This window comes from Crinia signifera, chromosome 4, assembly GCF_055691185.1.
Source record: "Crinia signifera chromosome 4, ASM5569118v1, whole genome shotgun sequence".
Classification (NCBI taxonomy): domain Eukaryota; kingdom Metazoa; phylum Chordata; class Amphibia; order Anura; family Myobatrachidae; genus Crinia; species Crinia signifera.
The window spans coordinates 264429804-264453165 of record NC_139220.1 but is presented as its reverse complement, the minus strand read 5'-3'; positions in this window follow the sequence as shown (position 1 = coordinate 264453165).

Sequence of the window (23362 nt, the reverse complement as noted above, 5' to 3'; positions counted from 1 at the left end):
CTTGCCTGGTGGAGGTGAAGGCTGGACTGTTACTTGAGCAAAGACCAGAGGATCGAGGATGGGTCGAGGAGGAGTGTCAAGATCAGCTGAAGTTTCAAAGGAGCGTGAAAGAGCATCGGCCTTGGCATTCATCGTCCTGGGTCTGAATCTGATTTGAAAATCGAAGCGTTCGAAGAACATGGCCCAGCGGGCTTGACGAGCTGTAAGACATTGGGCGTGCTTGAGGAATGAGAGATTCTTATGGTCGGAGTACACAGTAATTTTATGTCGTGCCCCCTCCAGGAGGTACCGCCACTCCTCCAACGCAGATTTGACTGCCAGTAACTCCTGCTCTCCAATGGGGTAATTCTTTTCTGCTGGAAGAAACTTCTTGGAGAAGAAGGCACAGGGATGAAGCACATGGTCCTCCCCTCTCTGCGACAAGATTGCCCCCACCCCCTCTGAGGATGCGTCCACCTCAAGAATAAAGGGTTTGTCAAGGTTTGGCTGAAGAAGGATAGCGGTTCTAGATCGTGATATCGTTCAGGCCCCTGTAATCGATACACGGCCGGAGGGTTCCATCTTTTTTTTTCACAAAGAAAAACCCCGCTCCGGCTGGCGACGTGGACGGGCGAATGAACCCCTTATCCAAGTTTTCTCGAATGTAGTCAGACATGACTTTGGTCTCCGGCAGAGACAAGGGGTAGATGCGGCCCCGCGGGGGGAACTTCCCTGGTATCAACTCTATCGGACAGTCCCAGGAACGATGAGGCGGCAGGGTATCGGCACCTCCCTTGCTGAAGACGTCAGAAAAAGAAAGATATGGTGTGGGTAACGACAAGGGTGGAGCTGGTGAAGACGAAAGACTGGAACCTCCTACTTCTTGAGGATTAGTTTGATGGAGTGGAATGACACGGGGCATGCAAGTAGTTAGGCAGTTCGTACCCCAGGCTGTGATCTCCATACTGGTCCAATCAATATGAGGGTTGTGCTTAGTAAGCCATGGTAGGCCCAGGACTACCTGGTGTGAGGACTGAGGAAGGACAAAAAATTCTAGAGTCTCTTGATGTAAGGCACTGACGAGAACTGTCACTGGATCGGTTTGAAGGGTGATTTGCCCACTGCTGATGCGACTCCCATCTACTGCAGTGAGGGCCAACGGATGGGCCAAAGGTTGCACCGTCAAGGAATGTTGCAGGACGAAAGAAGAAGAAAGGAAGTTCCCGGCTGCTCCGGAATCTAGTAGAGCCTGGATCTTGATTTTTCCCTGAGGGCACACAAGGGTAACAGGAATGGTGGGCACAGTTGAAGAGGGAGATGAAAGCAGGACTCCTAACCTGACCTCCCTCGGGGAGGTTAGGAGCGGTCGTTTCCCGGACGCAGTGGAAAGGAAGACAACAGATGTGCGGAAGAACCGCAGTACATGCAAAGATTCTCACGACGTCTACGGGACTTTTCCTCCACGGAAAGCCGAGAGCGGTTGATCTGCATGGGTTCGTCTGGTGGTGTGGTTGTGGGAGACCCAGGTCTAGGAACAGGAACAGCGTTGGTAGTGAGACGAGGGCGGAGACGATCGGAGCGATTTCTCTCTAGTTGACGCTCCTGCATCCGTAGATCTACTTTGTTGCACAAGGAGATGAGTTCAGCCAAAGTAGCAGGAGAGTCATTGGTAGTTAATTCGTCCTTGATACGACCTGCCAGCCCATTCCAGAAGGCGGAGACGAGAGCCTCTTCGTTCCACTTTAATTCCGAAGCCAGAGTCTGGAACTGCACAGCATATTGTCCCACTGAACGAATACCCTGGCGAATCCTCAGGATCTCAGTAGCGGCAGACGACACTCTGCCAGGTTCGTCGAAGATGCGACGGAAAGAGGTAATAAAAGCTTCATAGTCATTGAGCAGGGGATCAGCACGTTCCCAGAGAGGGGACACCCAGTCCAAAGCCGACCCTGCCAGGAGAGACACAATATAAGCCACCTTTGCCTTGGAAGTAGGAAAGTGAGAAGACTGTAAGGTGAAATGCACGTCGCATTGGTTCAGAAACCCACGGCATCCTTTCGGAGAACCATCATATTTGCTGGGGGTTGGTAATTGCATGTGATGAGGAACTATTGGTCCAGGTGTAGAAACAGGGACTGGAACCTCTGGAGCTGAAGCCACAGAAACTGAGGGAGCCGCCTGGGGCGGAGCCAAGACCTGAAGGAATTGAGCCACTTGACGTTGGGCAGCCTCCACTTACTCCAGACGAGCCATGATGCTGTGAAGTGCGTCCGCCATGGAAGCCTGTTCTTCACCCGACTCCATCGGGTCAGTACAAACTGTCACGACTAAAGGGCTGGATGAAGTCGTGTGGTGTGTAGCAACCGGAGACGGACCAGAGGAGGAAGGATTAAATCGTGCAGGTTTAATAATAGAATTCATAAATAAAATAATACACACTTGAATACTTTCTTAAAGTGGCAGTTAGTGGTAATAAGAATTGAGCCAGCACGGCACTTTGAAAGAAGAGAAAGTTCATTGAAACAATGACAGTTCAAGTACTGCGGACGGCAGGCTGGGGTCTTGAGAAATGAAGAAATCCGGAAAGAGAATGTACTTGATGGTAATGAGGGATCCTTGAAGACTGAAAGAAGCTGGATGATGACAGAAGAATGGGCAGTAGCTTGGAAGCAGACGGCTTGAAGAGCTTAGGCCAGGAAGCTCAGGGATGCAGGCAGAGACCAGACTGTGGAGAGAACTGGCAGCGATGGGGTTAAGCTGAATCGAGACCAACACAGAGCACTGAAGCAAGGCACCAAGTCAGGAGAGGTGAGTCAGAGAGCCGGAGTCAGCTGGGAGCTGTGAACGCCTCTGGAGACTCTTTGTACTGACACTGAACAGGCCTAGGCAGATCCCCTATATCCCTAGAGGGCGGCTGCCATTGGCTGTCAGGTCAGTATGGGCGGAAACCTCAGACAAGGACCAATCTGCTATTTGCCCTTAACCAAGATGGCGGCGCCGGCCTCCCGGCGCCCCTACAGCACATACCGCTACACTTGTCGGCGTCCCACGCTGCCTGCTGCCCACCAGACTGCCGCTGCCTGCTGCCGCTGAACTGGAGACCACTACACGCTAGCCGACGGCGGGCGCGAACGGGTGAGTAGTAAGCCCGCCGCGCACCGCCGCGGCTGAGTGTGACAGTTGGCTGGTTTTGGTGAAGAAGTGGGTCCTGAGAGCCCATTTGAAGTTTTGTAGGGAGGTGGAGAGTCTGAGGGAGAGAGGTAGAGAATTCCAGAGGTAGGGAGCAGCACGTGAAAAATCTTGAAGGTAGAAGTGAGAGGAAGTAACCAGTTGGCAGGAGAGAAATGAAATTCTTTATCCTTTAAGCCAGCCCCTGATTGTTCTTAGTTATCAATACATAAGTTTCAATACTTCATTGTAAAGTTGTGGGCGTGGCTACAGTGGTGGGATTGCCCACTTTACTCTGGAAGTGGGTGACAGCAGGCAGACAGCTGGCAGCTGTAGGAGTCTTGAGGAGGCAGTTGTAAAGGGGGAACCTTTTGAAATTTAGAAGCCTTCTGGCCACTCGGATAGAGTAGGCAAGTACTGTATGCAACAATGCAAATATGCCACAGGAATTTAAACTAATAGCAATCTCATAAATGTTAAGGGCGGGATGTTCTTATATCCGCAGCCCAGCTCCGCCGCAACATCGCTGCCCTTCGTATACATAATTATCGCATATGCTGTAACATATGCGATAATTATGGCAAAGGACAGCTCATGCGTTAAGAGCTGTCCTTTGCGGTGAGTCAGCGGCTCCCCCCACCCTCCCGGACACACGTGAAGGGGGGGGGGTGCAGGGCGGCGGGGGTTCGGTATGGGGTGGCGGGGGATCTCATTAGAAGCCCATAGGCTTCTATGGGGCATCGCCAGATTTTTCTGGCGATGCCCCCCCACCGCGGTAACCCGGCTGGGGATGCTTAGAGCATCCCAAAATGCGGTAAAAACCCAGATAACGGGGTTTTTACTGCATTTTTAGTTTAGAGAATCTCCCCTATGTTATAAACAGGTCCTACTTTTCTCTTTTGTCTACCAGATAATGTTACATTATTACTGTGCTTGATCCCAATTTTAGAAAGCAGGGGTTAATACTAGAAAAAATAATAACAGAGAAAATAATACACATTAAAATGTAATTCCCTATAATACCCACATACACACTTGTACCCCATTTAGAATATTATCTATCCTATCCGTGCCCTAATGTCGGCAGCGCTATATGTAATTAGATTCTCTTCCTTCCACTATGTTTTGTTTGTTCTGTCTCACGTTAAACAAGTGGCACAACATGAACATAGAAGAGTGTGACCTGTTATGTCTGACACCCTCTGCACAGCTTCTTATTGTTACCATGTAATTGGCAGTCTCATCTCTCTACACTCTCTGAAAGAAGCTGTGTACTATTTACATTAACACATTGACTCCAAGCGCAAGTCGCTGTGTTTCCAGTAAAGGAAACTAGGCTGCAAAAGTGCCAATTGGTCCTAGAAGAGCAGTGTATTGTAGTTCTGAAGTCACTCTATTGACTGGTTATACAGTATATTAAATCAGATTACTTTATTTTAGAATACAGTATATTAACTCAATGATACCCAAAAAGAATGTTAAGACATTAAGACACATTTTTTAATGAAGATTGAATATTCACTATGGTATACAGCAGGATGCTTTGCATTAGTTTTGCTATTTGGCCATGCTGAAACTGATGCAAGGCATGCTGGGATGTGTAGTTTATCAACATCTGGAGGGCCGGTGTTGCCCAGCCCTGGTATACAGTATATTCATTTATTGTCGGATCCACTCCAATATTAGTTTATCGAATGGATCCGACACTACCTATTCAAATCAGCGGGCAAATCTGAATGTCGGATTTGGCCGCTGATTGCTGCTCACCTGGCCATTGCCGGGACCAGGTGAGCGACGGCCAGGACGGCGCCGGGTGAGCTGCTCTCACCCGGCCCGGCGGTGGGATGGATGAGCGGTGAGGGAGGCGGCTGGGAGGATGGCGGATGGGAGGACGGCGCCAGATGAGCTGTGGCTTCTCACACAGCTCCGTCCTCCCCTCTCGGATTGAGATTGCCAAAAATGGGGCAAAAACTTGTCGGATTTGGCCGTGTTTCCCTACTTCCCTCTAGAAATCCTCACATTTTGTCTTCACTTTTACATCCTACTGACCACTGGCTAATACAGCCAACCTTTACAACCCGACTGATCATTGCACACAATAGGTAGCACCTATCCTTGTGTATCATTGCCTATATCCCTAGTAAGCTTGGGACACTGCTGTTCAATTGGGGGACAGCAGACAGGCCCAAAAATGGCAGAAAATTGCCACAGTTAAGAGGCATAGGATATTCTGCACTAAATAAGGAACTTAGGGGGTTATTTTGGTTCACTCTTTCTAACAAATTCCTTCTTAGATGGACAAAACCATGTGCACTGCAGGGGGCAGTTGTAAAATGTGCAGAGAGAATTAGATTTGGGTGAGTTATTTTGTTTCTGTGCAGGGAAAATTCAGACTGCTTTATTTTTACACTGCAATATAGGATCTCACTTTGAAGTAAAACCCCACCCAAATCTAACTCTCTCTGCACAGGTTACATTTGCCCCACCTGCAGTGCACATGGAAGGAATTTGTCAGAAAGAGTGAACCAAAATAACCCCCTTAATAACAGTAATACTATTTTGCTTCTTTTCCCAATTGTAGTTATTACATGCTGTAACCTAAGTGTGTAGAAAGGTCTGATTCAGACGTGATCACTGCTGTGCGAATTATTGATACACTGCGCATGCATCTAAGGCTGCAACGCACTTACAGCTTACGAACGGTTTTGGACATATTCAAATGGCTGCGAATAGATTTACAGCAGTACATATCTATTTGCTGGTCGCTGCAAAATAACAGACGCGGGATCCGGTCTGAATCAGGCTCAGAATGTCTAAAAACCAATGCAGGTGCATTGTCATATAGAGAGGCTGGGTGGGCACCACTGCAAATGATTGAGACTTGGAAAAGAGGCTTTACCATTAGTAGCATATGCTGCTGAATGTTCAAACTTAACTATATTATTCTGAACTTCACTGTGCAGAACCTAGACAAATATTGATTTAAGGTTGTTATGACGAGGAACTTCAAGAGTTGGGAGCTAGGACCCGGCGTGCGTAGCATCGCCTAATCAGGATTTCTCTGCTTCTTAGAGAATTGCGGAGTCACACCTCTCCTGCCTGAGAGCCCACTGGCTTTATTCATTAAAGAATCGCACCTCACCCAGCGTAAGGGACTGTTCAATCAGCACAGATGTGGAAACTAAAATTGCCATCTTCACTGTGACCATCATTCTTTTACAGCTACTGTCCACACCATATAATGTCCCTCTGGTAAGGGAACAATTGTCACAGAATCCTCAGAATGTCATTAGCAGAGTTGTGGGCAAGGGGACAACAGGTGTAATTCCTGACATGCTGGAAATGGTCACAGTACATCTCCCACATAATGATAAACTGCAGAAGATGTTATGGAGGGAGTCGTCTCTTGCAGGGTGACATACTGGGTTCAGCTACTGATTTTACACCTTGAGATAAGTAATAGCTGAGAATATTTGCTCAGTATGGTCCGTTGCTGCTTTTAATATCGGGTCACTCAGCAGAAACCTCCAGAAGGTGGTCCTAAATGTAAAGCCAAAACGAATCCGGGCTGTTCAGTGCCCATTTTCCCAACAGCAGAACTGAATATGAGTTTATGGGTGAGATGTACTAAGCCTTTAAAAGTGATAAAATGGAGTGTAGACTGGCTCCTAACTGTAATTTTTTTTAAATCCAGCCCATAGCATGGCAGTTAGAAGCTGATTGGTTGGCACTTTATCACTCTCCAGTTTATCACTTTTCAAGCTATGTACATACGGCTCTATGAGATGAAAGCCGGTTTGAGTAATCAGGTAAAATTAGAAGTTGGACCTGCAGAACATAACATAAATCAGAATCTGACCCATCAGCGGCACATTGCAGGCGCTTTTTAGCACCTGTCATGTATTCAATTCCGTCCATAGGTGTGTGCCAGCAGTGCCAGTCTGACCTCCGAGTGGTGGGCAGGAGATTTAAAAAAACAACAACATAAAAATGAATAGACGGCCGCAGATTGGCTGAGAGAACTATTTCGGCCAATCAGCTGCCGTCCACCCCCCCCCCCCCCTCTCCATCTCCTATTAGGTGGAGACCGGGCCAGTGCCAGGGTTTTTGGCACTCCTGCAAACTACAAAATTTGTGCCCTACCTATCATACTTTATAAAGAGTCAGTGGACTCACAATAGTACCTCCAGTTCAAATAATGCCAAACAGTAGCACAATTCTATTCACAATAGACTGCATGTAGTGACCTTGATTCATATTACATCATATAGTAGTTCCCCTTATTCACACTATGACACACATTACAGCCCCTTATTGAAGTTATGCTGCACAGTAGTACTCCTTATGTATGTATGCCACACAGTAGTGTTGCTTACACATAATGCCCACAGTAGTGTCGCTTACACATAATGCTCACTGCAGTAGTACCAGTTACATATATCTGTCTCTGTCCCTCCAGCAGCTTCATCTCCTCTTTTCTTCACTTCAGCAGTGGGGATGGCATGACATGGTAGAAAAGGCAGCCACTGGGACAGGATTTTCTGTTGGAATTATTGTGCATGGCTATGGTGAAGGTGCTACTGAGTTTCCCCTGCCATTAGAAGTGGTGGAACTCAGTTCCACCCTGTTCCCGCCCACTTTAACCCCTGCTTCCCATAGCATTTACTGACATTTATATTGTGTTTCTGGCTAATAAAGATTAATATGCTGCATCACTGGAATCTCTATGTGGCTGCAGTCTTGATGGTGGTTTCATCTTTAGGGCAGTTACCAATCTCAGCGTCAAGAGATCTGGTTGGTCCCAGTTGCTATAGGGGATGTGGCCAATTAGAAGTATGAGGCCAAAAGCATTTAAGAAAATATTCACTATGAAAAAAGAACACACTGTGCGGGGTGGGGGGAGGGAGGTCCTCCACTTCCATTGGACTCTCATACAATCAGTATCCATCCCATCACCCTCTTGGAGACCCTGGTAATCCTCATACTTTGCAGTACAATTGTAGTTGATAGGTCTCATATAGATTTGGTAGTAAAATGAGCATACATTATGCAAAATAGCTCATACAAAAATAGTATTGTTATATGCTGTGTTCGCTCAAAGCCGTGGGTTTGCCATTCACTGTGAATGGATCGCAGGTGCAAGTGTAAACACCTGCAAATACTGGGAGACGCATGCTGTGAGGCGCATCAACAAATATGGACACATCTGTACTCGTACAGACATCACGCATGTAGTCCGTCATGTCAGCCAATTCCCTATTAATCTTGGCAAGGAGCGTTGGATTGCTTCAAAACAAAAGTTTATTTAATATAAAGTCTGAGAAAACTGTAAGTGTTGACCTACAAACTTTCTGTGATGCTAATTGGGGTTTAGAGGAGAACGTTATAAATTTGATACCTGTCATCAGCTCAGCTAGCAGGAAAAAAACTACGGTTGCTCTGTCCACTTCCAGAATCAGCCACAGTGGCATTAAGGTTAAAGAAGACTTTGGGCAGGATGCACTAAATTTTGCCGGTGCATCCTGCCACACATCGCATCCATACCAATCACATATGCAATTAGTAACAGGTAGACAGCTCGTCCAATGAAAGCTGTCCTTTGTGATGCGCTCCCATCACTGGACTTCTGGGTCTGAGACCCATGAGTCCCTCTTTGCTTGCGCAGAGTGACGCCAGCAGCCGCAGGGCTTGCTTGGAGGGATCCCTCAACCAGCGCTGAATTACCCTCCGCAAGAAAGCCCTGACGTGCGGGCTTTAGCGGATATGAAAATATGGAAAAAAAACAGAAAATATGTTTTTTTACCACATTTCTGCTTTAGTGGATCTCGCGCTTTGTGTGAACTGAGTCTTATAGGTCCAGGTAATACAGTACCATCACATTTTAGTTAGGGGAATCAGGACAAGCGCCCTTTAAAAGGGTCATGGCCTCTGATGAAGGGGGCGTAGCCTCTTTGGAATGCCACTGCCATTAGTCACGCTCCCATTTCTCATCACAATGCGGGCATGGCCAGCACTCTGTTTGCTGCTGGCATGGAGTCAATCCATTTGACTCCCAACTGCGTCCCCCACTCTGGGACACTGCTGTCCATGGGTGGGACAGCGGGACAGTCAGAAAAACGTGACTGTCCTGCGAATATTGGGATAGCTGAGAGGTACTGTATGCCTACAGATAGTGGTAGATGCTCAATTAGTTCAGTAATACTACTCAGGTGCATGGGGGAGGGGTTAATACTGAGTAAGTAAAAAAAAGACAGTTTTTCACTGGCGTGCCGCACTGGGCTTTCTAGCTTATGATAGTTTTTGGATTGCCACACCCTGCACCTAGATATAGCGCTAGGAAACCCCCAATATACAGAGAAGCCTTGACGTGGTTTGGGGGCATATTTATACACCTGCGCAGGTATATGTAACCAATATCTCTGAATTCTATTATCATGTAGTGTTCAAGATTGGTTACTAATACTATTCAGTGAGCTGGGAGAACCATGTTTTTTTTACTTACTCAGGTAGTATGCCATAAGCATGTGACAATATAACACCGCAATCAGTAGAAGAATATTGTTATAAGATACAATTTCTTAGCAGATAGCCCTTTGCCCTGTGTGATGTACTAAATGTAGTTAGTGAGGAAAATCTTGCTGACATCACAAAGGTCTGATGTCCCCTGTACTAAATACCTTTCTGTGCAAATATGGGATGGCATGTATTTAAAATGTGGATGTGTTATGTGTATGCATGCCCTGCTTTTCTCCCCATCCAGGCATTAGGGGGCACATTTTACCCACAGCGACCAATTCGATTCTGTTTATCATTTTCTAGGATGCAATAGAGAAATCATAGACAGGATCTAATTGGTTGCTATGGGCAACATCACCTATTTTCACTTTTAGAAGCTTTAGTAAATTTACCACTAGGACCCCTGGACTACCGGATTGTTTTTTTTACATTCTTTACAAATTTGAATACATATTTACTAGCTATTGAGTTAGCGGCATTGTATTTTCCGATGGTCTATCCATTTGCAACTATTTGTAATTTTCATCCATGTTTTCCATTCATATTACTCAAACTCTACCAAATAAAGCATGTTTCACGTCTTTTATAGGCGATTTTAAGTAAATTTCGACCAAAAGTACAAATTTGAATCCATAGTAAATTTGCTGTACCTATTGAAGTCTACGAAAAGAGGCAGCCAAGTTTGGTCGATGGTCTATCAATTCGTACTTGTGTTCTCTACCATGATTTCGTTAGTAATTGAGCAAAATCAGACTATTATTCAGTGTAGTAAATTTTCCAATGTGCGATTTCAGCCAGAGAATGGGTATGAATGGGTAATTTGGAGCCACTCGATCTTAGTCAATTTTTCTATATGAGTCTGTAGATGAAGGAGTGCCGGCAACTTTGCTTTATCCCAAAGTTGGGTCAAAAAGGTTGGGTTTTATCTGTGAATTTCAAATATGTCTAATTGATCTCTATTTATTTATTATCTATTAAACTTACTTACATAGTACAGCATATTCTATTATTCTTAACAATTGCGTACTGACACCTCTATAATGTCCGGTCTCTAGCTTCAATCCAAAGCGGTTTAGTTTAGGGCACTTGTTTCAGATTCAGAAGAGATTTAAGGCTCTCTGGTTGAATACATTTTTTAGGAACTAGATACCACCAGTAATAATAATGAGATAATATTCTAAGGATGCTCCTAATTGTTTTAAAATAGCAATGGAAGGAATGTTAGGCATGTTTTTTTACTACATTTGCCTGTTTTCCCCAAATACTGTGATTATTATTATTATTATTATTATTATTATTATTATTATTATTATTATTAATAATATGCAGTCTATTAGCATATGGTAAATTAACACTGTAATTATAATGAATATTGAAAGCTTGAACTGCAATTCTAATATTGAATAAGTAGTAAGCGTTTAGAGGTATTGATCATAATAATGAACTTACATAGCAAAGAAAGGAACCACTTAATTAAAGGAGTTCAAATTCTTTAGCCATGGTTAAAGTGATTTACATGTTGGGATACTCTCAGGGCAAACAGTGGATTCTAAAGATAGGTTTCCAGATATTGGTATTCAGTGCAGGTGTGGCCATCCTATTAACGAGGCACAAATTGGCCAGGGCTGCCATCAGAAATTGTGGTGCCCGTGACTGACAAAATAAGCAGGGCCCCACTTCGCTTATTCGAGCACCTGGAATTCCCGGTGAGACCTGTGTCTGCAGCACTGGTCGCAACTGCTCAATCTCTACATTGCTTCAAGGGAAATTTGAACTTTGTTCATGACAAATGATGCTTTATAAACTCTAGTCCTGGGCCCACTTTCTGTCTAGGCTTGCATTGATTGGACAGACTCTTTGGATGCACTAGTACTTTGTGGATTCCGACCATTCAAGCTACTGCGGTGGTGCCGAGCAATTCTGGCTCGGAACACTTTGCTCTTCGCAAGTGTGTAATCCGCCAAAGCCGTTCACTCCTGGGATTTGCACATGTGCCTATTCCTGCATGCGCAAAACCCCACAAAGGCCATAGGGCCAAATTTGGACCCAAACGGATGGATCTGAATCAGCCCCTTTCTGTATCCATCATCTTTATCCCCTACAACTAGTAGGGTTCAGGAAAAATTCATCAAGCTTCAGAATTTGTTTCCAGATATTCTCCAGCATCAGCAAATTCTCATTTTCTTCCTCCATTATTTAACATTGGCTGAATATTGGTATTGGAAGGTTTGAGCGACATCAGATGCCCATGACCGAAGGTGAGTCTGGCTCTTATGCCTTTCTACGTGGTTTGTATAATATTTCTTTCAACCCTCAACAGCAACAAGAAGGTGAAGTTCTAGCGACAAAGCTGCCATTGTGCTCCCATCATCACAGGGTAATCCAGCTTCACAGATATGTTTGCTTTCTGTCTGATCAGGTCTGAGCTTTTGCCTTTCAACTTGTGAAGGCCGATGAATGATGCCTGCGAATGTGTCACGGGTGAGTATCCGCTTTTCATCGGCTTTGTGTGGCTCCCATCTTGCAGCTGTCACCGTGTTATCACACACCATGTCATAAAACTCTCACCAAGCAAACCAGGTGTAAAAAACACTGCTGAATGATGCTGTCTGGGCGTGAACCCAATAGGTAGATCAGTCTCCCCGGTGTCTCTCAAGGACAACAAGTGTATCCAGTAGTTGCTCAGTCACTGCAAACAGAAGCACGACACAGTGCACATACCAGTGGCTGGTGCCAAGGGGCTTTGTGCATTCTATTATATACTGCAAGAAGAGTATAATGTAATAGGGGGTCATCTGCACTGTCTGACAACCTCTTTCTGGTTGTCAACACAGGTATCTGTGATTTTAGTGTCAGGAAAGAGAAGGATATAAAGGGAATGACCAGATTGAACCTACTCTATGGGGTGTATTCAATGCGGCCGGACAAGGGGTTAAATGGTGGGGATTGCCGAAAACAAGCGATCCTCACTGTTTAAGCCCTGCACTGGCTGCTCACCCCATACAACGCTGCAGGCAAGACAGCGAGGATTCCCCCAAACAGCGAGGCTCGCTGTTTCAGTGGCCTCCAAAAACAGAGCGAGGGGGAAACAGCGTATGCAGGGGGGTCAGTTGACTACTGACCATGTGAGCTGTTACAGCTCGCCCCCAGCATTGAATACACCCCCTGTGTCCTAAAACCACAAAATCAAATGAATCAATTGTAAATTCACACAGTGGAGGAGATATCAACGCTTGTAGAGAGATAACGTACCCACCAGACAGCTTCTTACTGTCATATGTTTTAAACACAACATGAAAAATGCCTGTAGGGGGCTGTTTGGTTGGTGCTTTAGCTCTGTTTGCTTTTTTCTCTCCGTGATTTGATACACACCCCACACTACATATTAAATCGAAGAAACCCAGGGGCAAACTGGATATATCAATCACATGTAATACATAGCATATAATGGGGCACATGTATTAAGCCTTAACAAGTGATAAATCTATAGTGCAGACCTTGTGATACCTGGCTTTGATCCAATGTGCACAGGACTGTGCATCAAATTGGAATCGGAGCTGAAATACATGCAATTTAACACTTTTCATTCGATTTCTCGGCCCGATCCGTCAGAATCTGCTTCTTTATCCGCCACTTTAAGATAGAGATGTGCAGGTTCTGATTTACTCTGATTTCAAAGCAGGATCTTATTGGCTATCCCAAATCACATGACAGTTGTTGACAGTTAATAGCCATTAAGATCCTGCTTTGAAATCAGAGTAAATCAGAGTATATCAGAGCCTGCACATGTGTACTGTAAAAGCATATTTAATAACCCTTCCATTGCCAACGCTGCTGGCCGTAGTCGAGGAATATGACTCACTTATTGCCGGCAAATGATCTGTAGTTAATTAAAGTTTAGTTAAATATTGTGCCACCCCAAAATTATTGGGCCCTACGTCTGACTATTATAGTTTTTTATTGTTGCTATTTGTGTATAGTAGGAGTCTTAGGGCTGTTTCACACAGTACGGTTCCTGCCGCACGGTGAAATCCCGTACGGCCAGGGAGCCGTGCCGCACTCAGCAGTTGTGAATGGACACTATTGTGTCCATTCACACGGGACGGCCACGGCCCGGCCGCACGGCTGCAGCCGGATCCCCCCACTGGAAGGGACGGCTGCCGGGCTGTGGCCATCCCTGCCATTATAAAATTCTGAGTGCGGCGCGGCTCCCTGACCGTACGGGATTTCACCGTGCGGCAGGAACCGTACTGTGTGAAACAGCCCTTAGAGTGCAGAGCCACGCCCTCCTGTAAGTTCATGTCCACACCCCTGTTTCATTTCACTACCACAGTGGTTCTCAAACTCGTTCCTCAGGACACCACGCAGGTCCTGTTTTCCAGGTCACCTGGCAGGTGCACAAGTGTATGACCAACAAACTGCCAGATTTTTAAAATTACATGGAAATCATGAACTGTGTGGGGTCCTGAGGGCCAAGTTTGAGATCCTGTGCACTGGAGGAATAAATACCCCAAGTAGGCATAGTTACGCCCTCTACAGTGTCCGCACCCCCAGTTACCCAGGCCCACTGTTGACTTGGCGGTCCTGGCACTGCCACCACAAGATTGTTCTTCTCCAAGGCTGTGACAGTGTACATGTGCTAAAGGGAACCATTGGGCCTTATTTTGGTTCATTCTTTCTGACAAAATCCTTCTTAGATGGACAAAACCATGTGCACTGCAGGGGGGCAGATGTAACATGTGCAGAGAGAATTAGATTTGGGTGAGTAATTTTGTTTCTGTGCAGGGAAAATACTGACTGCTTTATTTTTACACTGCAATATAGATCTCACTTTGAAGTAAAACCCCAGCCAAATCTAATTCTCTCTGCACATGCTACATCTGCCCCACCTGCAGTGCACATGGTTTTGCCCATCTAAGAAGGATTTTGTCAGAAAGAATGAACCAAAATAAGGCCCATTGTTTGCCATTGAAAGCTATTTTATCCAGGTAAATTATTTTTTTTTTGTGATAGGAAAAAAGCAGCTTAAGGAAATACTATTATCACAACAGGTTATGGCAGGTTTCAGTTAGATGTTTACCTTAGAACGTAGTATTTTTCTTTCATTGAAAAGAATTGCATACTAAGGTTCCAAACATAGAATATGCACTTTGCATCTCTGGCATTCATTTGTATGTACTTTATATATTAATGTTCTTGTTTTATAAATCGTCCTACAGACACATTTATAACTTGCTCTCTCAAAGGCAAACAAGTGAAGGTCATCTGAGTGAACATCCTAATCCTTTGCTGTCATTGTACCCGCAGAATTACAAGTACCTGGCCTTGGCCCTATCATTCATCTGGCGGCAGGATGTGGAATGTGCTGTGTGTATAAGGCAGACAGGCCTTCGCTTTGGTCTGTGAAATACAGCTGAAAGATGGGTTCACTTAATTCCCGTCTGCTGAGATTATTGCACTACAACCTGTGGAGCGGATCTGCTGAGTTCCCCACACAGGTATTGGGTAAACATAGGGGACCTTGGAGAGTGATGAAGCACCAACCAACCAGCTCCTGTCATTTTTCAGTTAAGAGTTTATAAGACTTCTCTTCATAACAATTCACAACAGCAGACAACGCGGTGCTAGATTTTTACTTATTACCAGTGAGTCATAGATTTCTTAATGGAGGGGTGGAGGAGGAAAAGTTGTCATATCTTTACATGTATTCCGCGTCCCCTCGCCACACTATATGAAGTCAACTCCACGCCGACTTGGATAGTGGGGGTATGAAAAGGTCGGAGGACGTGTACCGCCGCCCCTCGCGGGCTCGCTGCGCTCGCCACGCTTTGGGTTGGCGTCAATAGTGGGGTGGCGTTAAGAATGGGGGGGCCATTTCACCCATGAGGGGGGGTTAACAATTAAAATTGGGGTTTTGGGGGCTTTTTACATTGATTCCAATGTAAAAATCTCGTCAATCGCGTCAATTGCATCATCTCATGCATCTTATGCCGCATAAACACATAAGATGCATGAGATGCTTGAGATATCAGCCCCACACATACAATCTAGATCGTGGGCACCATGCTAGGAAAGCAGTACCGCATTTTCTCGCTGAAGGAGAGGGTTAGGTAGGCAACCCTGGTTAAACTGGGGTGGCCCAACTGTCAAACCGTAAGTCAGTGGCCCTAAGGTGAGCTCAGGGAAGACAGAATCATCTTATGGAGCAGAAGGGCACAGTGGCGGATTCAGGGGGGGGCACCCGGGCACGTGCCCCCCTGTCATTCATTTTGTAGATGAGGACCAGAGCTTTCCAACGAGCCCAGCCCCATGTCTATAGCCCCCCCGGGAACCGGAGATATCGCCTGGTAAAGCTGTAACATTTTTTCTCCATAGGATAATATGGGACCCGTCAATTCCGACCCCCACCCGGTTCCGACGGCTGCCAGTTCCCCCCCTGGCATTACAGGAGCTTGTGGTTGATGTCATTCAATACCAAATCGCTGGGCCTTCAATATGATACCAGGATGTTCCATATCGGTCAATCGGTTCCAGAGATATAGCGTGTAAATCGATTTTTTTATTTTTGAAATGTAATTTCATGGCTGTTCATATTCTTTGAGGGCAGATTACTCTGGAACCAAACGTTCCAGTTTCACTGGACCAAAATCATTAAAAGCCCACTCAAAAGTTCTTCAATATGATACTTATCTCATGTAAATGGGTCAGTTAGTTCCGAAGATATAGCCGGTTAAATGAGATAACTGGTTAAAGGGGGGGAGGGGTGGTTTTCTCTCGCCCTCACACCAGAAAATGCAGGGACTAGGCTGGTGTAAAAGGGGCCAACCTGGGAATGCATTTTCTGGTGGGAAATGGGTATTATTTCAAATAGCTGGGACCTGCAGTGCTCGGAATACAGCCAGGCTCTGCCACTGTCAGTGGCTATCACTTCTGCCTGGCGGCGGCTGTCCCCCATTTACCACGAGCATGTATTCCCCGTTGGCAATGAGCATGTAATCCCACATGGCAACGAGCATGGAACCTCTGGCAATGAGCATGGAACCTTTGGCAATGAGCATGTAGATAAGCAGCACTTACTGTATGTAGCATATTTTTTAATAGGCATTATGGTGTTTGGCATAATACATAATGGACGTGTAACTTAACGTGCAATGGACATTATGGTGTAAATGTTTAATGCGTGCCTTTGGTGGACAATGTCCCTGTTTATGAAGCGTATTGTGAATTTTGTCTTAATCTGTGTGGCATTATGTGAATTCTGGCTCAATCCGTGTGGCATTATGTGAATTTTGGCTCAATCCGTGTGGCATTATGTGAATTTTGGCTCAATCCGTGTGGCATTATGTGAATTTTGGCTCAATCCATGTGGCATTATGTGAATTTTGGCTCTATCCATTTGGCATTATGTGAATTTTGGCTCAATCCGTGTGGTATTATGTAAATTTTGGCTCAAACCGTGTGGCATTATGTGAATTTTGACACAATTCATGTGGCCTTGTTTGAAATTTGGCTCATTCCATTTGGCATTATGTGTAAGGGGCAAGTATAATGGGGTCTAGTATTTTGTTGCATAATGTGTAGAAGTTGTATATGGTGTTGTACACTACACTCAAGGACATGCCCCCTGTTGAGTGGCCACACCCCCTTTTCCAGAGCGCGCCTTCGGCGCGCGCACAACTACATCCTTCACTTTTGTTGCCATGGTGGGCCTGCGTACTTTAAATGCCAGGGCCTATTTTTAATCCCATTGCCACCCTCTCTCTGCCGCTCTCTTAGCATGTACACTGGCACCACTAACACTGGCCCTCCCCCACCTAATCCCTCTTTTATCATGGTGCCCCCCCTGTCATTTTATCCTGGATCCGCCCCTGGAAGGGCATAGTACTAAGCATTGGAGAGAGATAAACTACAACCAATTAGCTCCTAAAAAAATTTCAAACACAGCCTGTAACAGAGCAGTTAACAGTTGATTGGCTGGTACTTAATCTCTCTCCATTTAATCACTCTCCACAGATTTGTACATCTCCCCCTGTATTTGTAAAAAAAAAAAAAAATGACAGTAGCTGATTGGTTGTTATACTTACTGTACCTCTCTCCATTGTATCTTCTCTAAGGGCCTTATTCTAGTTCACTCTTTCTGACAAAATCCTTCTTAGATGGACAAAACCATGTGCACTGCAGGGGGGCAGATGTAAAATGTGCAGAGAGAATTAGATTTGGGTGGGGTTTTACTTCAAAGTGAGATCTATATTGCAGTGTAAAATATCGCCAAGGCCCTTTTCCGTGAGCACCCTATTGCCCCTATATTGTACTCATTGCCCAAACTGCATAAGGATGCACTCAATCCCCCTGGCCGCCCTATTATTGCGGCACGTGACTCCATTTACTACGAGGTGGCCAAATTCCTGGATCACCACCTCCAACCATCTATACAGGTACAACCGACCTACCTGAAGGACACTACGACGCTCATTAACAAGCTTATCTCGTTACCTGTGTTACCTGACAATTGTGTATTATGTACCCTGGATGTTGTCAGTCTCTACACCAACATCCCGCATAGGGAAGGTGTGGAGGCTGTCAAATCCCTCCTTGAGAATAACCCCCTGTACGCGGGTCCCAACATTGAATTGTTTATGACACTGCTCACGTTAACTTTGACAAGGAATTATTTCCTCTTTGATAAAAAATGGTATCTACAACGCAGGGGCTGCGCAATGGGATCTTGCGTAGCCCCTGCGTTTGCTAATGGTTACATGTTTAAAATGGAAAAAGAATTTTTCTTTAAGGACAAAGCCATCTCTGATAAAATCGTTCTGTTTTTACGTTACATTGATGACCTCTTGCTTATTTGGTCGGGCACTAAAGAAGAGCTGATTGATCACATCACCTACATTAACAGCTTAGATACCACCATCAAATTCACTCATGACATCAGTGATAGTTCTGTGCACTATCTTGATGTTCAAATCACATTACGTGATAACAAGATTTCCACCAATCTGTACAAAAAGCCCACTGACCGGAATACCCTTCTGCATTGCTCTAGCGCCCATCCCGAGGCCACTAAGAGGGGCCTACCCTTCTCACAATTTCTTAGGGCACGCAGGATCTGCGAAAACCTAGGTGATGCAGAAATTGAAATTAATGGGATGATAGATAAATTTGTTTGCAGGGGATACAGGCTGCCTGATTTATTGAGTGCCAAGCAAAAAGCTCTGGACACCCCCAGAAAAGATACCCTGTCCACCAGAGAAAAGAAAGCCATGCAAGATAGCATCCCGTTCGTTCAATCCTTCAACAGCTCCTCGCAAGCCATTACCAAAGCTGCCAAACAACTTTGGCCAATGGTAACTAATGACACAGATCTTAAAAGTTTCGCCCGCCACAGATTACTGCCTAGTTACAAGAGGAATCGCAACCTCAAGGACTACCTAGTCCATAACGATATCTCTAAATTGAATCCCACCATCACACCTGGTTTCCTACAACGTAAACCAGGGTGCTATAAATGTATCAACTGTACTACCTGTGGCTTCCTAGAGACAGGCGACTCATTTAAACACCCACATTCTGGCGAAACCATCAAAATTAAACATGTGTTGACATGCACGTCGACACACGTTGTCTACATCATCAGATGTCCGTGTAGCCTACTATACGTAGGCAAAACTACATGCCAATTTAAGACCAGAATGGCTGGTCACAGATCTAGCATCAGAGCCTCCCTTGAAGGAAGAATACCCCCTAACGAGCAACCTGTTCCCCGACACTTCAGGGAACACAAGCACAGCCTGGCCGCTTTAAGGTACAAGATCATTGATCACATACCTCTTAATCGACGAGGTGGAGACCGTGATCTCCGTTTGCTACAAAGAGAGGCAAGGTGGATTCACAAACTTAACACCGTACACCCCCTTGGCCTTAACGAATCTTGCAGTCTACATTGCTTCCTATAAACTCCGCTCCTCATTGCACAGTATGTATGGGTTACATATGACACCCAGCTGTGGATCTACCGCTGCTCCTACTTAGAATGTTGTTGTTCTTTTGATCTATTGACATTATTTGTATCATGCTTTCCATACCCAGAGATTGTGTACTTACACATTGGGTTCATGTCACACTCGTGACACTTTACTGTTATTTTGCCGGTTTTTTAACTTTTATTCACGCACTTTTGTATTGTATTGTTTACTACAGGTCGCCTAGCAACCCCAAAGGAGGTCCGGACGCACCGGCTGGTGCGCGTCCCGTGAGGGTGACGTCATGTGATCCGGGCTGACGGAGGGGTGCGGGCGCCCTGCACAGTGGTGTTGGTAAGTCTATATATGTATGCACTGTATCTTTGTTTCTGTGAGCTTGATAACGGTTGTAATAAACCGAAACGTTGCTGAAGACCTCCGTGTCTGCCTCCATTATTAACAAGTCCTGAGAGTGCCGGTTATCTACACCACGTCTACTATTCTGTGTTCCCCTGCACTAAGACAAGGCACCTGGGCATCATTCAACTTACGCCATGTCGGGAGTGCCGATCATCTCTCTGCTCATATATATATATATATATAGTTCTTTTTGATGCACCATACCATGATAAATCTTTTTTTTTGTACACATGGTCAGCAATTAAATGTGCAAAATCCCTGCTGCCACACAGTTCCTCCCATTCAGCTGCTAGTGGATCACTAGAAAAATCATAAGAGGTTTCGTGTAACTCTGAGTTGACACCTTGATGTGTAGTATGTGGATAGTAACATATATGTTAAAAATGTTAAAGTTTTTGTAATAGAAATATTGAGAATCTCATTATAGGGTCTCATAATCTCATATCTCTTAAAATATTTCAAACTTACACTTTATTGTACCTGGTAGATACATTAGGTGTAGATCCAGTTGGGAGTCATGTGGAATGTGGCCTCTTTTGCCAAAACAATTCACTGCAATTGGCTCATTAGGCTGTCAGACCACCCACTTCTTCGCAGAGGTGCTCAAATCAAAGAGGCTTGAGTACTTTTGGGGGGGGGGGGGGGGGGAGGGGGGGGGGGGCTCTTGGAGAGTCAGATGTCCCCAGGGCATTTTGAAAATAATCAAATCTACCGTTTTTGTCAGTATGCAGCATTACCATAGCAATACCAAGCAACCAAAATATCTTTTATTATCTCACCATGATAGCAGCCTGGTCTCAGCATCAGATTCAATAAAATGGAAGTCACAAGCTGAGAACACATTATCGTAATTAAGGCCAGGATTCAATGTCAGGGAGAAACAGTGATATCAGCAGGCTTTCACATCTGCACGCCACACCCATTGTATTTATATAATACATAGAATGACATAAAGCAATCGTCTAGACTAGAGGATCCTACTTCATGAATTCTTAGTATAGTTTTCCTTGCACCAACTGCTGAAACCACTGAATAGGAAATGACAGTCTCATCATTGTGTCATTGTGACTGTGTAGGAGGCTCAGGGTTAATTGTTGGGCAATTACAAATTTGAATGCATGTTTAAAAAATTAACATAATAAAGGTAATGTAATATCTGCATAGTGGGCCTGACTCAGATGTGGTTGGAGTGAGGTTTGCTGGAACTTGGTACTTGGAAGCAGCGGTGATGCACAGATATGGAAATGCAGCAGGAGGCATGTGGCATAAGTAGACCCAGGGCCAGATTAACAATGGGACAGATGGAGCTGTATCTCCAGGCCTTCAAATAAAAATAGGCCCGACATCATGACAGCATGTTGATCACCATCTGGCCACATGGTTTATGCACACAAAACTTTTTATATTTAGGAAGACATTGAGGCTTATAGTGTATGGGTTCTACATGCCTACATGGCACTGGCCTCAACTCCTCCACTTCTCATAATCAGGGGTTAAAGTGATTGAGAACTGGGTGGAACTAAGTTCCACCACCTCTAATGGTAGGGGGAACTGAGTTCCACCTCTACCACAGTCCTGAACAGTAGTTCCAACAGAAAAGCCTGTCCAAGCAGCTTCTTCTTCTGGCTTGGTGTATATATGATGTCATACCATCACTGCTGTTGAAGTGAAGAAGGGCCACTAAGTGGAACAGGCTCTGTGGAACAACCTCTGTACATGCTGAAGACAGGTGAGAGGGGGCTGGAGGGACTCAGAGGTGGGGAAGCTGCTGTAGGGACACAGGGAATGGAACTGCTGAGGGACATGGACCTCTCCAGGACCACTTTAAGCCCTGCTCATAATATAGTATGTTGTTGAACATTTTCAGCTCCAGGCCCATGAGGTCCTTAATCTTGCCCTGAGTAGATCTTAGTGGGGTCTTGTGCTGCATTCGAGCATCAGATCACCTACGACACCATCGACTAAATACATGAGCCATGGAATCATGTACAGTAGCTGGCCGCTGCAGCTTCTACCAAGAGACCAGACAATGTCTGTCTTCGGTGGAGAACCTGCCCTAGCCCCTCCCACAAAATGGAGGCGTCACACCTTTAATGTGTGAAACGGAGAACATCGCCCCCAAAGTCCTATAGACTTTCAATTTATTTACATCTCCAGGCATTCTGCCTCCCACAAGGCAGTAACTGCGCTGCTCATGCAAATACACATGCTCAAAATAACGTGATGACAATGACCTGCATAGAGATTTAACTTAAAGCTGTGTATAGCAGTATTGTCCTGGTTGAGATGGGTGTAGGGGCGATGTGGTGTGGTGCCTGCTGCGGTGCAGGTGTCGTCAGACCACTTACCTGACGCAACACCCTCTCACCTTCAGGCCATGACAAACCACAGTCCTGGAATTCTCCGGCACCTGGACACGAACTCCTAGGGGGAAGAAGAGGTGATGAGTATTGTTCTTCCTGGAATTGACCGAACCGCACTCGTCCCGTGACGTCTCTACAATAGGAAGCTCCGGGCTCCGGGAAACATCATCATCGGTGCACAGCCTCAGAGCCCGGAGTGTCACCTATTGGCACTCGCGCACCTGGGTGAGGCCTTGACCTCACACGGAGATGCAAGGTCCACGTACGCCCTGGATTGAGGAAGGAAGGGAGACAGGCAAAGACAAACACACACGACACTCACCGTCGTCAATCTTGTACCTTCTCCTTAACGTCCCTTACAGGTCCCCGACGCTTACTAGTGTGACACGTAACTAAGTAACTACATCACACAGCCCTAAAATGACTATGTGTGCGTGGTGCGACACAAATAAAGCAGTACTAACAATTCCACACAGATATGCCCTGCATGGAAAACATACACAGTACAATATATGAACACAACCCGTCTTCAAACCTCTGCCTGTTTTCAGATGTAACTACTCCCTTCCTGACTAGAGCTGGCCAGCGTATGCACATTCTAAAATATTCCGGTTAGCTACTTGACGACCCATGAGGGGACTGCCGCAGAGCATGTTCACCTGTTAACCCCAACCACCCACGGGACACTCTACTATACTGGGCCTTCTACCCTCCCTGGATCACATACAGGCCTAGTGGCCTAAATACTACTCACAGGCCTAGTGCCTGTCTATCCACACTAGAGTGACCTTTGCCTAATGCCAAAGTCACTTACATCACAACAGAGCCTAACTGCAGTGCAGGCCTAGTGCCTGTCAGTGGCCACAGGCCTAGTGCCTGACTGGGGAACAGGCCCAGAGGCCTGAGTGGGGGCACAGGCCTGGGACCTGACTAATGGAGCCCCTGGGCCTT